The 16,043-nt window shown below is 42.5% G+C and overlaps 1 non-coding gene and 2 pseudogenes across 1 annotated transcript; all 3 read left to right on the top strand.

Moving 5' to 3' along the window:
• LOC119285667 overlaps positions 1-1,621 on the top strand; it is an 11,433-nt pseudogene extending 9,812 nt beyond the window's left edge.
• Positions 205-283, top strand: LOC119290400 (annotated as a pseudogene).
• LOC119290263 lies at positions 354-446 on the top strand. The gene has a single exon (XR_005141837.1). It is a non-coding gene; the product is annotated as a small nucleolar RNA Z223 (small nucleolar RNA).
• Positions 1,622-16,043: the final 14,422 nt, after the last annotated feature.

Raw genomic sequence — 16,043 nt, 5'->3', positions numbered from 1 at the left:
AAACAGTGGTTGAATTTCTTGAGTACAGTTTGTTTCCCTTCTGAGCATATTGGTGTCCCCAGGCTTCTCAGATCACAATCCTGAAGAAACCCCCAATTTCTGTGCTTAGATCTACTATCCCATTTGGTGTTGCAGGTCATGTCACTGTGATTGAGTGGTCATGCATCTCTTGTCCATGTAGTAACAAAATTTGCATTGGAATGATGGCAGTGACCACACCTGCGCTTCTGTTAATCTGTGAAGCACAAGAGAAAACAGTGGTTGAATTTCTTCAAATGAACTAATACATTCATTATTACTCTTCCTTCATTTTATTCTTTAAGATTTATTATCTTTGTATGTTCTCTGGTTTACTGCAGCAGTGATGATACAAACCTTCAGCTTGCATGCCAGTTCTGCTTCTGAGAATTCATGACTGAGAAAGCTGAGATAGATCTGAGCCTTGAACCAGCACATCTTTCTAGGATCATTAATGATTTTGACACTTGCATTAGTTATGTTCTTCTTGGGAACCTTACTCTGGACCAAGGAGGTTTAGCTGGTGCATAAATCTATATGGTTGTCTTACCAGTCCATCACATTATTATGATTGCTTTGGCGCCAAATGATCTAACCGAAATTCTGCTCTTTTGCTTCTTCTGGTGTCCTTCAGTCAAATGTTCTAACAACACTAGCTCTCTCCTTTTTCTAAATGAATGATGTAGTTTCAATATTTGAATATTTGATGTGTTCTTGGAAGAACAGCATACGATGCATAGTCTAGTGGTACATGCTGTATGCAGTGTGGACCAATACTCTGCTTATTGGTTGATCCCACTAATGGCATCATGATTTTGTTATATGAATGTTTTTTGCTTGCTTAAGTGGTGGGCAGTTTATACTTGAGTATGGACTATGGTAATACTTGAAAATGCATGCACCTGCATATTATGCTACGCTCAATCTGTTGACAAATACTGCTTATTCTCCAGTGCTCTGAATATCGTGATTCTATCGTAGAAATGTTTTCGTGCATTGCATTTTGCATTTTCAGCTATTGATGCAATAAAAACCTACACTTTAGGCATGATTTATTTTAGTGCACATTTTTTTGGGTTGTGATGTTTCAGCCTTGATGTTTGAATGCTAGCCTTGATGTTTCAGCCTTGATGTTTGAAGGATGGGACATGGAGGGTGCAACTGGCCCATTACTCTGTGCTGTTGGTTGTGTACCAAGCAAATCATCACAAATTACAATCGTCTTAACAGGTTCTCCTGAGGGGCCCTAAGAACGCCCGTGAGGCAGTGAGGCACTTCGTAAGGCTCCTGGTGTGCCGCGCAGCCATACCAAGCCTTATGTCCGCTCGAAGGGAAGGAAGTTTGAGAAGGCAAGAGGAAGGAGGAACAGCAGAGGCTTCAAGGTCTAGGTTGTTGCTTGTTCATGTGCTACACAGCTCTTGTTTGAGTCTGAGTTATGTTATAATTAAGTGCTAGGATCATCTAAATTTTGTTCGAACGTCATGCACTGTGTAAGAAATTTACATCTGTTTTACCTGATACTGTACTGTTTAACCTCTCTCAACTGGAAATCTTTCAAGTATCCGATCCTCTTGAATGAAGTATGATGGATTGTTTGGCTGCCTGCCGCCCTGTGTCGATTAGGCAGTGGGCTAGAGCCTAGAGCCACGTTCTGCATACGTGGTGTTTGGTTGGCAGCACATGAGGCTAAAAGGCAGGCTTTTGGTTGCTCGTGGCCTCTCAACAGGCGGTACCAAATCAAGGTCGCGTCCCAGTCCTATTCCCTCCGTTCCTTCATGTAAGGTGCATTACCTTATTTTTCGCACGGAGACCAAGACACATAATTATAAACATGTTATGGCGAAATTACCCTTATTAAATTTGTTAGTTAGTGGCAAGTAAATCAGTTAGTCCATAAAAGTAAGAGATACACCTTACATAAAGTATATCTCTCTTGATCCCTACAAGGAAAGATACATGCAATCGACAGAAAGATATTTTCCTTATTTTGCTATAAGGAGAGATACAGACCATCAAGAGAGATATATTTCCTTTTTTAAAGGATAACAAGGGAATCATGAGGAATTAGAAGAAGGCCACTACTCTGCGCCGGTGCACGGGCCGAAAGTTTCGGGCGGTCTGGCCAGATCCGTCCGATCTACGTGCACAACCGTCAGATCTCTTCCTCGTCCTCTCCCGCATCCATCGTCAACCTCCTGCACGGGGGAAAAGGTTGAGGAAGGAGAGCACCGCCCCGCACCCGACAGCAAGCCGCCACCGGCCTTCCCGCGTTGCGCTTGCAACCTTGCGCCGCCGTTCGCATCCCTCATCGCCAGCCGTCGTGTCCCTGGCAGCTCCTTGCCACGGCAGGTCGCCGCTCCGACATCACGTCTATGTAGCACCAGCTGACAACGGTTGCACCTCGCCGCCCCCCATGGTTGCAACACTAGGTCCGCGCCCGGACGCCCTCGCCGACCCTCGCCGCCGGGTGCATGTTGCTCGCAGCGCCGTCGTCTCCCTGGTCACCACTTCCATCTGTCACCATCGAAGCAAAAAAACTCACCGATGGAAGCTTTGCAGGTTGCCGGTTGCAACAAAATCAGAGCCACGATGGTCGTTGATGCAAAATCAAAAAACGCTTCCAGCAAACCTGAACGCCTGTTCCAGCTTTGTTTTTGACGGTTGCAACATTTTACGGCGTCGCTGGCGAGGGTGTAAGAGCTCCGGTGGTCGGTTGAAGCAAAATCAAAAAAACGCTTCCAGCAAACGTGAACACCCGTTCCAGCTTTTGTTTTTGCCGGTTGCAACATTTTACACTTGGACATCTTGTTGTAGCAAAAGTCAGGCGCCATCGTCGCCGGCCACGCTCCGCCGTCGCTCGGTTGCAACAAAATCGAGCGCCGGTGGTAGCTTCCTCGATACCGGCTGCAGCAAAAACGTAGCATCACCGCCGGTGGGGGAACGGGGGCAAGGGAGGGAGGGAGGGAGGGGGCTGGACGGAGTGCGGGGAGGCGGCGGTGGAGGCACGCGGCTTGGCAGCAGGGAATGCAGGGGGAGCTCGCGGCATTGAGGTGGAAAGAGGAGATGTTGGATCAGGGAGGTGGGAGGACGGTTACATGGGCCCATGAAAAAAGAGGCATGGCCCTATGCGCTCGCGCTGGGCGCGTGACGAGGCGTGCGACCGACCCAAGCTTCGGCCAGCGCACCGTCTTGAAACGTTTCCCTTAGAAGAAATGCACCTTAGATTGTGGAATTATGAGTAGCTACTAAGCAAATGACAATTTGTCATGACATGCCAGGTACTAACAAATGATAACCCTTATATGAATCAAGGGCGGAAGTTTGTCAATGATGATGGGAAGAAAAGAGATTATTGAAAACATTAAAGAAACGTCATGCTGCAATTGGATATCCTCCGGATGGTCTTAAAACATTAGTCCTTCTATGTGTCAACATAAATTCATATGGAGCCAGATGCCAAATAAGTTGATCATAAGTGGTGAGGAATGACATACTAAAACTTCTGGAACAAGTATAATTTATCCTATAACTAATAACAGATAAGTCTTACATTGTGGTCCTAAGAAATGTCGCATTATTCCTCCGACAAAATCATACAAAGAGTTGTAACTGGTTATATGATGATTATGATTTTAGAAAATTGAAAAAGACTACTAGAAAAGATTATTATCCTTTGCCTTTTATTGATCAAATGTTAGAAAGATTATCTAAGCATACACTTTTTTTGTTTCCTAAATGAATATTCTAGTTTATCTCAAAAAAACATGTCTCTCCTCAGAAGAAAACTACTTTTACTTGTCCCTTTGAAACTTTTTCTTATAGATGTATGCCATTTGATTTATGCAATGCATCTTCTACTTTTCAAAGATGTATGACTGCCATATTTTTTGAATTCTGTGAAAATCTTATTCAAGTCTTCATGGATGATTTCTCCATCTATGAAACTTCTTTTGATGAATGTTTGAACAATCTTGATAAAGTTTTGCCTCTTGAACTAGAACATAAAGCTTATTGGGCTATGAAAAAACTTAATTATGATTTTAAACTTGCTACCGAAAAGAGGTTATTTGATATGAGTTCTTTAGATGAATGTGATGGGATTCATTGCAAGGTAAACAAAATTTTTCCTACGAGAGAAAGAATAAACCCAAGATCCAATCTACTAGATGCTAGCAACGAGTGGGAAAAGGTCTACAAACCCTTGTAGAACACACCCGTTTAATAATCCAAAGATCATGGGTGATGTAGTCATACTTTCGTCGGATCAATTCGATGTAGCACCACATGAACGGTGCCTCTGAATTGTACACGTGCAGCTTGATGTCATATGCTCCTTTTTCATCCAGCAAGCGAGGGGAAGAGGTGGATGAGATTGATATCGGCAACAGATGGCATGGTGGCAGAAGTATGATGGAAATCCGGCAGAGCTTCGCTAAGAATTGCACGGATGAGAGACGTATGGAACGAGAGGGAGGTGGCCAGCAACAGGGATGTTAGATCCTGCGGCCAGCCCCTCCCTCCTCTATTTATATGCGTGTGGGGAGGAGGCTTGGCCCCCTCCTCCAAGCATCTAGGGTCTGGGTACCAAAGGGGGAAGAAAATCTACTTCTTCCTTCCCCACCGATCGTGTTCCCTCTGTTTTAGGGATCTTGATCTTATCACTACTGCAGGAATGCTTAGTATGCTGGGCACCAAATGGCCAGTAGTGGCGGGCCAGGCTCCTAGGGGCGCCCGCCACTGACCTTCTGCCACTGCTATGATGCCATCAGTGACGGGTGGGCGCCCTCAACTGTTAGAGTCCACCGGTGGCGGGAAGTGCTACCTGCCCGTCATTGGTTTATGTTATTAGTTGTGGCGGGCTGTACCTGTCGCCCACCACAGCTACATCCCTCCAGCCATTCTAGCACAATACAAATAACCACATTACAGCATACAACTAACCACATTACAACATACAACTAACGTAAGCGATTATACACATTACATTTAACATAGCAATAATCTAAACTTCATATAAATAGATGTACGCATTAGTGTACAACAACTCATGTCACATCATTAGTACAACAACACATACATACAAGACCTCATGATAACAACAATACCATAATGACAATGAGCTGGATAAAGATAATCAAATTCTTTACTCGTCCACTTGTCCACACGGTCTTGCATACTTCATAGTTGATTTTCTTACGGACGTAATTGACATAATGATCCTCAAATTCTATGTGGACGTAGTTAGCATAATGATCCTCAAGTTCTTTTTTAGTCTTATCCTTTGTAGCTGCTGTTTTTGTATCTGTCCACTTGCTCCTTGCATATCTCCCATGAATCATAAATTCCAGGATTCCTCCCGATGTACACCACATACCAGTTCCACTTCATCTACGTAAATAAATAAAGAAGCCAACAAGTCAATTTCATAGTTATGCAATCACATAGAGTAAAGTCACATCATAATCTTCATAGCATTATAGACGATACAAATCACCACGTTGCACAGTTCATTAGTAGTTCAAAAGCAAAAGTTTAGCTCCATCATTCGCCTCAATCATATAGATCACATGAAAGCTATGCACTAGTTGTTCAGCTCCATCATGAGCTATCCCCGCCTTCCGTCATCTTCGTGATCTCGTCTTGGGTGGTCCTCGCAGCTTCGATGGCTACTCGAGCACTCTCCGCACCTTCTTGCGCACTCTCAGCGGCTGCTCTAGCACTCACGGAATATGCCTGAGCACTCTTGGTGGCTGCTCGAGCACTCTCGACATGGGCGAGCACAATCTCGGTGTACTGAGCCATCCTCGTGACAATGTCTACGGCAGTAGGAATCCCGTCTATGGGTGTAACGAGGCGTGTTGGCTTCTTCATCTAAATCGCATTAAACAATTTGTCATTCAGATATAACATTTAGAAAAAAACAACATGATCATATTGAGTGTCAGAAATTAAGTGAAACGGAACTTAATCCATGCTTCGCAAAAATATTGGCACTCACTATGAAAACTACATCTATATGTAGTCTTTTTGTATAGCACACACAATCAATTTTAACACACGCAATCACTTATGAAGATTCAATGATACATCATACAACAAATTTTAGCTACACTAATAAAATGCTGCACTAGATTTTTATCACTATTTTGTACATTTTAAATACACTAATAAAAAGAGAGAGAAACCATACCACAAGTAACCGTTGATAGAGAGGAAGGAGGTGTGCTTACGGGGCCAGAGTCGGAAGGGTGGTTGTATGAGGCGAAGGTCAGTGGCGGAGGCATCGACGGACGGTGAGTTCGACAGAGACGAGCACGGCTTGGATGCAGAGGAAAGCACAAGCGACGGTCACGGGGAAGTAGTTCGAGGTAGCGTTGCATGGCGACGCCGACGAACTTCGAGGCAGGGATGGAGGCACGGGTGATGGGGAAGATTGGCTCCTCGGTCCGTTTGAGGCGGCGGACCGAGACCTCGTCGGTGGCGACGGAGGACGCCATGACATTGGCGGAGGCGAGAGAGGAGGGGAGAAAGGGTTTGGGTGTAGAATGAGATTCAAGTGGCATGGGGGAGGGTAGGTAATGTCTAGTAGAGCAGCGACGGGCGCGAGTAGTAGCCCACCACCCAAGTATAAGCGTGGGAGGTGGCAACGTGACCAAATATAGTTGTGGCGGGCGACTGCTGTGGCGGGCAATCTTCGCCGCCCTCCACAACTACTCACCTAGTACTGGCGAGTGTGCTTTAGGACTCGCCACTACTTTCTTTCATAATTAACCGTGGCAGGTGCCACACCCCGCCTGCCACTATTTGGGGTTCACCTATAAGCTCTTTCCCAGTAGTGTATCCCTTCGGGATTTCATCCTATTCCTTTTAAAGAGGATTTTGGTGCGCATGGACCAGAGATGTGGTGCCTTGTCCCACTACCCATGTCCATGTGGGTCTCTCCACGTAGGTGGGTCCCACTTTGAAACCTTCTAGAACCTTCCTGGTATAATACCGCAAAATCCCGAACTTTTTCGGTAACCCTGAGAATACTTTCCATATATGTTTTCTTTGTCCCCAGACCATTACGAAGCTCCTCATGATGTCTGGGATCCCATCCAAGACTCTGAATCAAAATTCGTTAACACCATCTTATTATCTCATCAAACCCTAGCGACATCGAACGTTAAGTGTGTGACCCTACGGGTTCAAGAATATGTGGACATGATGAAGACTCCTCTCTGATCAATAACCAATAGTGGGACCATGGATGCCCATAGTGGTTCCCACATATTCCAGGAATATATTTCATCGGTTGAACCACCACGTCAAGGATTCAAATAATCCCGTATACAATTCCCTTTGTCTTGTGATATGTTACTTGCTCGAGATTTGATCGTCGATATCACCATACCCAGTTCAATATCGTTACCAGCAAGTTCTCTTTACTCGTTCCCTAATATAGTACCCCCATGACCAAACACATTAGTCACATGCTTGCAAGTTACTTATGTTGTTGTATTACCGAGATGACCCAGAGATATCTCTCCATCACATAGAGTGACAAATCCCAATCTTGAACCATGCAACCCAACTAGTACCTTCAAAGATACATTAAGAGCACCCTTATGATCACCCAGTTGCAAAGTGACGATTGATGCCCACAAAGCATTCTTCCGGTACTAGGGAGCGACATGATCCCATGGTGTAAGGAAGAAAGTTGTAGCAATTTAAACTCAGTGACACGGTTAGATGCTAAGCTTATGATTGGGTCTATCCATCACATCATTCTCCTAATGACATGACCTCGTTATTAAATGACAACTCATTTCCATGGTTAGGAAACCTTAACCATCTTTAACCAACGATCTAGTCTAGTAGAGGCTTACGAGGGACACAATATTTGTTTATGTATCCACACATGTATTTAATTTTCCGGTTAATAAAATTATAGCATGGAGAATAAACACTTATCAAGAACAAAGAAATATGATAATAATAACTTTATTATTGCCTCTAGGGAATAGTTCCAATAGTCTCCCACTTGCACTAGAGTCAATAATCTAGTTTACATTGTTACAAATGTAATACCTATGGAGGTCTGGTGCTGATCATGTTCTGTTCATGGAAGAGGTTTAGCTAACTGGTCTACAACATTCAAACCCGTATGAACTTTGCAAATCTCTGTCACTTTCCTTGACGTAGTCATGGATGGAGTTAATGTGGCATTTGATATGCTTGGTTTTCTTGTGAGACCTTGCCTCCTTGGGAATGGCTATGGCACCGTGTTGTCACAATAGATAGCCATGGGATCTAATGCACTAGGAACCAAGGAACCACACCTAGTTCATATATGAATTCCTTCATCTAAACTCCTTCCTGCGCCGCTTCCAAAGCAGCTACATATTCCGCTTCAGTTGAAGATGCGGCTACAATGCTCTTCTTGGAGCTACACCAGTTGACTGCTCCACTATTCAAAATAAATACATATCCTGATTGAGATTTTGAGTCATCCAAATTAGTGTCAAAGCTAGCATCGACGTAACCCTTTACGATGAGCTCTTCGTTACCTCCATAAACGAGAAACATTTCCTTAGTCCTCTTTAGGATATTTTTTTACTGTTGTCCAGTGTTCCACTCATGTATCACTTTGGTACCTACCAGTCAAACTAATGACAAGGCACACATCAGGTCTAGTACACAACATGACATACATGATAGAGCCTATGGTTGAGGCATATGGGACGACTTTCATCCTTTCTCTTTCTTCTGTCGTAGTTGGACACTGAATCTTACTCAACTTCTTAGCTTACAACATGGGCAAGAACCCCTTCTTTGACTGGTCCATTTTGAACTTCTTAAATACATTGTCAAGGTATGTACTTTGTGAAAGTCCTATCATGCTTCTTGATCATCTCTATAGATCTTGATGCCCAATATGTAGGCTGCTTCACCGAGGTCTTTCATTGAGAAACTCTTATTCAAATAACCCTTTATGCTTTCAAGAAGTTCTACAACATTTCCAATCAATAATATGTTATCCACATACAATATTAGAAATGCTATAGAGCTTCCACTGACTTTCTTGTAAATACAAGCTTCTCCATAAGTTTGGATAAATCCAAACCCTTTGATCACCTTATCAGAGCAAAGATTCCAAATTTGGGATGCTTGCCTCAGTCCATAAATGGATCGCTGAAGTTTGCATACCATATTAGCATCCTTAAGATTGACAAAACCTTTGGGTTGCATCATATACAACTCTTACTTAATGTAACCATTGAGGAACACAATGTTGACATCCATCTGTAGAAATTCATAAAAAAAATGCAGCAATTGCTAACATAATCCTAACAGACTTTAGTATTGCTATGGGTGATAAAGTCTCATCATAGTCAACCCCTTGAACTTGCTCAAAACCTTCTGTAACAAGTCGTGATTTATAGACGGTGACATTACCATCAACGTCTATTTTCTTCTTAAAGATCCATTTGTTCTCAATGGACTTCCGGTCATCGGGTAAGTCCACCAAAGTCCATACTTGGTTTTCATACATGGATCCTCTTTCGGATTTCATGGCCGTCCTTGTAGCCATTTTTCGGAGTCCGGGCTCATCATCACTTCCTCATAGTCTGTAGGTTCATCGTTGTCTAACAACATGACGTCCATGATAGGACTACAATACAATTCAGGAGCACTACATTGATACGTCTCCAACGTATCTATAAGTTTTTATTGTTACATGCTATTATATTATCAATCTTGGATACTTTATATGCATTTTTATGCTATTTTATATCATTTTTGGGAACTAACCTATTAACCCACTGCCTAGTGCCATTGTTGTGTTTTTGCTTGTTTTGAGTTTTCCAGAAAATCATACCAAACGGGGTCCAAATGCTACGAAACGTTTTGATGATTTTTTTCTGGAAAAAAGAGACCCTAGAAGCTTCGGGAGGAGACTAGACGTGAAGCGAGGAAATGACAAGGCAACTAGGCGCACCGAGGGGGTAGGGCACGCCCTGTTACCTCGTGGGCCCCACGTGGCTTCGTCTGACCTATTTCCACTTTTATAAATTCTCAAATATTGAGAAACCAACAAAGAGCCACCCGGAACACTTTTTCTGCCGCTGCAACCTTTTGTTCTTCCGCGATCCCATCTGGAGGCCTTTTCTCGTACTGTGCCGAAGGAGGAATCGATCACGGAGGGCCTCTACATCAACCTTCTCGCCCTTCTGGTGATGCGTGAGTAGTTCACCATAGATGAACGGGTCCATAGCTAAACTAGACAACTTCTTCTCTGTCTTTGATCTTCAATATAATGTTCTCCTCGATATTCTTGCAGTTCTATCCGATGTAATCTTCTTTTGCGGTGTGTTTGTTGGGATATGATGAATTGCGGGTTTATGATCAGATTATTCATTGAAAGTAATTGAGTCTTTTCTAAAATTTATTATGCATGATTATGATAGCTTTGTATCTCTCTCCGATCTATCCGTTTGGTTTGGCCAACTAGATTGATTTATCTTCAATGGGAGAGGTGATTGTAATGGGTTCAATCTTGCGGTGTCCTCACCTCGTGATAGAAGGGCTAGCGAGGCATGTATTTGTATTGTTTCCATTAAGGGTAAAACAACGAGGTTTATTCATATTGCTTGATTTTACTTTGTCTACATCATGTGATCTTGCTTAAGGCGTTACTCTGTTTGTCATGAACTTAATACCATAGATGCACGCTGGATAGCAGTCGTCTGGTGGAGTAATAGTAGTAGATACAGGCATGAGTCGGTCTACTTGTCACGGACGTGATCCCTATATGTGTGATCATTGGTCATTGCCATGAATAACATCATAACTATGTGCTTTTCTATCAATTGCCCAACAGTAATTTGTTTACCCACCGTATGCTACTTTTTTGAGAGAGAGAGGCCTCTAGTGAAAACTATGGCCCCGGGGACTACTTTAATCATATTATAAAAACTAAAAATACCTTGCTGCAATTTTACTCTTTTTGTTTTACTTTTCTTTTTATCTATCTATCACTATCAGAATTTATCCTTGCAAGTAATGAGTTCAAGGGGATCGACAACCCTCTTGATTGCCTTGGTGTGCAAGTATTTGCTTCTCTGTGTGTAGGTTCTGAAGACAAGAATTTGCGTGGTTCTCCTATTGGTTAGATAACCTTGGTTCTCATCGAGGGAAATAATTATCTCTATTGTACTACTCAACCTTCCCTCTTCGGGGAAAATCCCAACGCAGCTTACAAGTAGCAGAAAGAATTTCTGGCGTTGTTGCCACTATGTCTCAACAAAACACTAAGTTGTGTGACTCTTCAAATACTAATAATAATGATTTTATTAGTACACCAATTGCTCCTCCCGCCACTAGTGCGGAGCCGTATGATATTAATGTTGCATTGCTAAATCTTGTTATGAAAGAATAATTTTTTGGAAATCCTAATGAAGATGTTGCATCCCATCTTAGTACCTTCATTGAATTATGTGATATGCAAAAGAAAAAAGATGTGGATAATGATATTATTAATTTGAAATTATTTCCTTTCTCGCTAAGAGATCGTGCTAAAGCTTGGTTTTCATCCTTGCCTCACAATAGTATTGATTCATCGGATAAGTGTAAGGATGTTGTTATTGCCAAGTATTTTGCTCCCGCTAAGATTATTTCTCTCAGAAATTAAATTACGAACTTTAAGCAACTTGAGCATGAACATGTTGCACAATCTTGGGAAAGAATGAAATTAATAATTAGAAATTGTCCCACTCATGGTTTAAGCTTATGGATGATAATACAAAACTTTTATGCGGGACTAAACTTTGTGTCGAGAAATCGTCCAGACTCTGCTGCAGGTGGTACTTTTATGGAAATCACATTGGTAGAAGCTACAAAACTACTTGATAATATAATGACAAATTATTCTCAATGGCACACCAAACGAGCTCCAACTGGTAAGAAGGTAAACTCTATCGAAGAAATTGCTACTTTTAGTGATAAAATGGATGCTCTTATGAAAATGCTTGCTAGTAAAATTTCTCATGTTGATCCCAATGATGTGCCACTATCTACTTTTATTGAGAAAAATAATGAGGCTATTGATGTGAATTTTGTCTCTAGAAATAATTCAACAACAATGCTTATAGAGGTAATTTTAATCCTAGACCGTATCCCAGTAATTCCTCTAATAATTATGGTAATTCCTATGGAAATTCTTACAATAATAATAATAATGATAATAATAATAAGATACCTACTGATCTTGAGAACCACATTAAAGAATTTATTAGTTCTCAAAAGATTTTCGTTGCTATGGTAGAAGAAAAACTACATAAAGTTGATGATATGGCTAGAAACATGGATAGAATTGCTCATGATGTGGACACTCTTAAAACTAATTTTTTTGCCACCTAAGCATGATATTAATGAGTCAATAAACACTGGTACATCGAGCTGCTATACAAATAGTTTTTAACCCCTTTCCGCGATGGAGTTTTAAACCATCGCCTTGCCTGTGTGTGCGATAGGGGGGGGGGGTGCTTCCCACACGACCCAGAAACCGTCGGGGATAGGGAGCCATGATGCAGACGCATTGCCAAATGTAATCATATGCGATGCAACAACATATCACACACACCACATTCTGGCACACGTGTGGGATTGGTGATCAAACGTTTATAATTACGTAGTGAAACCAAACGGTGTTTCATATTGGACAATTTGCAAAATAGTACCTAAGGCACACGGGCCATCATCGGAATTGTGTGCGATATGTGCCCCATCGCACACGAGTATTCTGTGGCAATCGTCTGCCATGCATGACACCATTACACATGTTTCCTGAACAATTACCGTGTGCAATATGTGCTATCACAAATGGTCCAGGAGCCCCTTCACACACATACAAGTGCTACAAATCATGTGCGATTTGTTGTGTATCACCGACGGTTGCGGTATGAGTGACATGTGCTTTCCATTCTGGATCGCACATGTTTCCTGAACAATTTATGAGTGAGATTGCATTTTGCATTGGGCATGGTTTACTATAAGCTCCCGTGTGCGATAATGTGCTATCACAAACAGTCCAGGAGCCCCTACGGACACATAGAAGTGCTACAAATTGTCTGCAATTTGTTGTGTATCACCGACGATCTGCTATGATTGACGTGTGCTTTCTGTTCTGGATTGCACACACTCATTTAGTTGAACCATGTGCGCATCAATGGCCAGGTTAAAGCAAAAATATCGCATTTGAGTCGCCATGCAAAAAGAAAATTCAACACAATATGCAATTGAACAAATAGTGTCCATAGGAAGAACATTCATCAGAATTCACAACAATGTGCAATTGAACAAATGGTAGCTAAATTCCAATGATTTTCCGACATATGGAGTACATAATTAATCATCATACTGTACGAAATACGTAGACCTCATGACATGGAAAACAATGCATCCATGCGTATATGTTTAACAGCTAACTCTTACTCATTGTTTCAGGAGAAGCCATGCTGAAATCTTCATTATCACCAATGGGCTTGATGTAGTGATTCAAGAAGAAGTTGTTGATAAATGTCCTAACCATCAGCAATTCATCAGCGGGGAGCGGTTCAGGGGTCATCGGTTCAAAGATGAGTTGCATGATTTTTAAGATCAGAATGTGCCATATGAGTGGAGTAGAAGATATTAATTAAGATAGACTTACTGGTACTAATCCGCAAGTATCTTCATGACAATCAGCAGATTTGCAGATGGAGATCATGTGTCTGCAAACATAGTATCCACAAAGGTTGGTCCCTGCTTGTTGCTGAGGACACTTGAATTTTTTGTACAGAAATAGTCATGTATTTTCCTTGTTAGGAACAACATAACCGGTGTAAGATATTTTTTGTTTGGAAAGAAATAGAAAGAGGTTTATTTAGAAGCCTAAACATTTGACTAGCGTAAGAAAAGTTATTTGCAAACTATTGGATGCATTTTCCGAAAATAACGGATTTCGGTGTCTTACCGGAGAAATGATCTCGTGCTGCAGAGGTAGTTCCCTCTTGAATAGGTTGCCTAGTTTAGTGTTGCACAATGCTAACACACTCCAAATGAAGATGGAATTTCACATACTCAATTCTTGAACCAGATATGAATGCAAATTGAACATCGTAGAATTCAATACGTATCCATGAATTCTAAGATTAAGAAAACCATGAACTTATGAACTATGTCAAAATATGAAAGACAATCAATGTATGCATGGTTGTTTATTTGACTTACCCTTCATGATATGGCCAGAGAAATAATTCTGCATGGGATGTGTTTTCGAAGATTCTGGCGACCTTGTTAATGGCCCACTCCCATTCATCCTTATCACATAATAATGTGCCATTTGCTAATGCAGGGTATATGAAATACACACACTGCCTTTTTCTTCTGTGCATGATCAATCCCCTGAGAGGAATACAATACAATTAGCTTTGTATCATTTAGAACCTTGTATGAAGAAGTTGATCAGAGTTTGTGAAGTACTTACAAAATCAAGCATTTAACAAGAGTGGCATCGAGCACGTTGAAGTTGAAGAAGAGATGTAAGTCCTCGACATGCACACTAATGAAACTCAGATCATGACAGAAATTATCTCCGTCGTAGTGGAATAGCAGAACCCCATGACCTTTTGACTTTGATCCATGCAATATTTATGTAACATGCGATAACTGGAACTACACTCCTCAAAGTATCCGACAACAAGAAATGGCTGGTCATGGACGTAATTACGTGCTTGAAGTACACCTGCTTTATTTTTAGCAAGCATGTATTGAGTTCTTTATTGTCCATGATGTCAGAAACAATATTACTCTCCGATTCCAACAACTTGCTGGTAATTTGGTTCTGGGCGATAAGTGCTTCAAATAAGAGGCTACCATTCTCATTCCTCCTCGGTCTCGAGGCCTGCTTCCTGGGGGGTGCAGCCTGTTTGCCTGCTTCCTGGGCTATAGGAGTAGGTCTAGATGGTTGAAAGGTGGATTGCCGAGCAGCGGACTGCTGAGCAGATGGTTTAGCTATGCCGGACTGCTGAGCTGGCAGTGCTGCTATGACAGCTTGCTGGGTTGTAGGAGCAGAGGCATCGGACTGCTGACCAGGTATTGAAGCTATTTCAGGTTTTTGCACAGGTGGTGCCAACTTGTCGGTGTGCTAAGGAGGCTCTGCCAGCATGTTGGTTTGCTGAGCAGGCAGTGCCGACGCATCGGTATGCTGAGCACGCGGATACAAATCAACGGACTGATGAGTAGTCGGTTCTGGACCTCCGGACTTCTTAGCAAGGGGAGCATGCTTAGTCCGTTCCACCAGGTTGGCATGCTGAGCATGCGGTGCCGCTGAGTCTCCCCCTACTGCTTCAGTGGCCGGCATCTGGACCAGTGGTGCATCTTTAGCAGTTGTAGGCCTTGACACTGACTGCTCAGGGGTGGGCGAGGACATGGCCTGTACATCACAAAGTCGAGCGGGCTGATCCTAGGTTGATGCATCAGCCGTCGAATTATGAGTATTAGGTTCCTTGGGGGGAGCACGCGAGAGCTGCTACGGCAATGAGAGAGTCACTGGTTGAAGGGCGACATTGGTTGCTCTTGGCGAGGCTTGAGGGATCTCATCCTTGAAGTCTATTTCCTTTCGTGGCCATCGGATATGATGTAACACTGTTTATCCCAAGGTCATCTTCTCATCAAAGTCCCCTAGGGCATTCTTTAGAGCAAATTCATTGAATCTAGGCTTTACTTCAATCACATAGCAGTTCACGCAGGCTGACCTCAATGGCATATTGTCCAACAAGAGGTCCCCTTCCAAGAAGGGGGGTAAACCCAGGCTGTTGCACATTTTAACGTACCTTCATAATGTGTAAGCACACCCCTCCGTCCGTCTTTCATTCCAAACAAATCAGATATAGCATCATCATGCGCAGCTACAGTCTCAGTGTCACTGGCGCCAGCTGATGCACAACTACTCTTGTGCAGTGTTGTCGCACAATAGACAACATCCTCCATGCCCGCCTCCC

This window comes from Triticum dicoccoides, chromosome 4A, assembly GCF_002162155.2.
Source record: "Triticum dicoccoides isolate Atlit2015 ecotype Zavitan chromosome 4A, WEW_v2.0, whole genome shotgun sequence".
NCBI lineage: Eukaryota > Viridiplantae > Streptophyta > Magnoliopsida > Poales > Poaceae > Triticum > Triticum dicoccoides.
The sequence above is the reverse complement of the archived record's forward strand: the minus strand, read 5'-3'. Positions and strand labels throughout refer to the sequence as shown.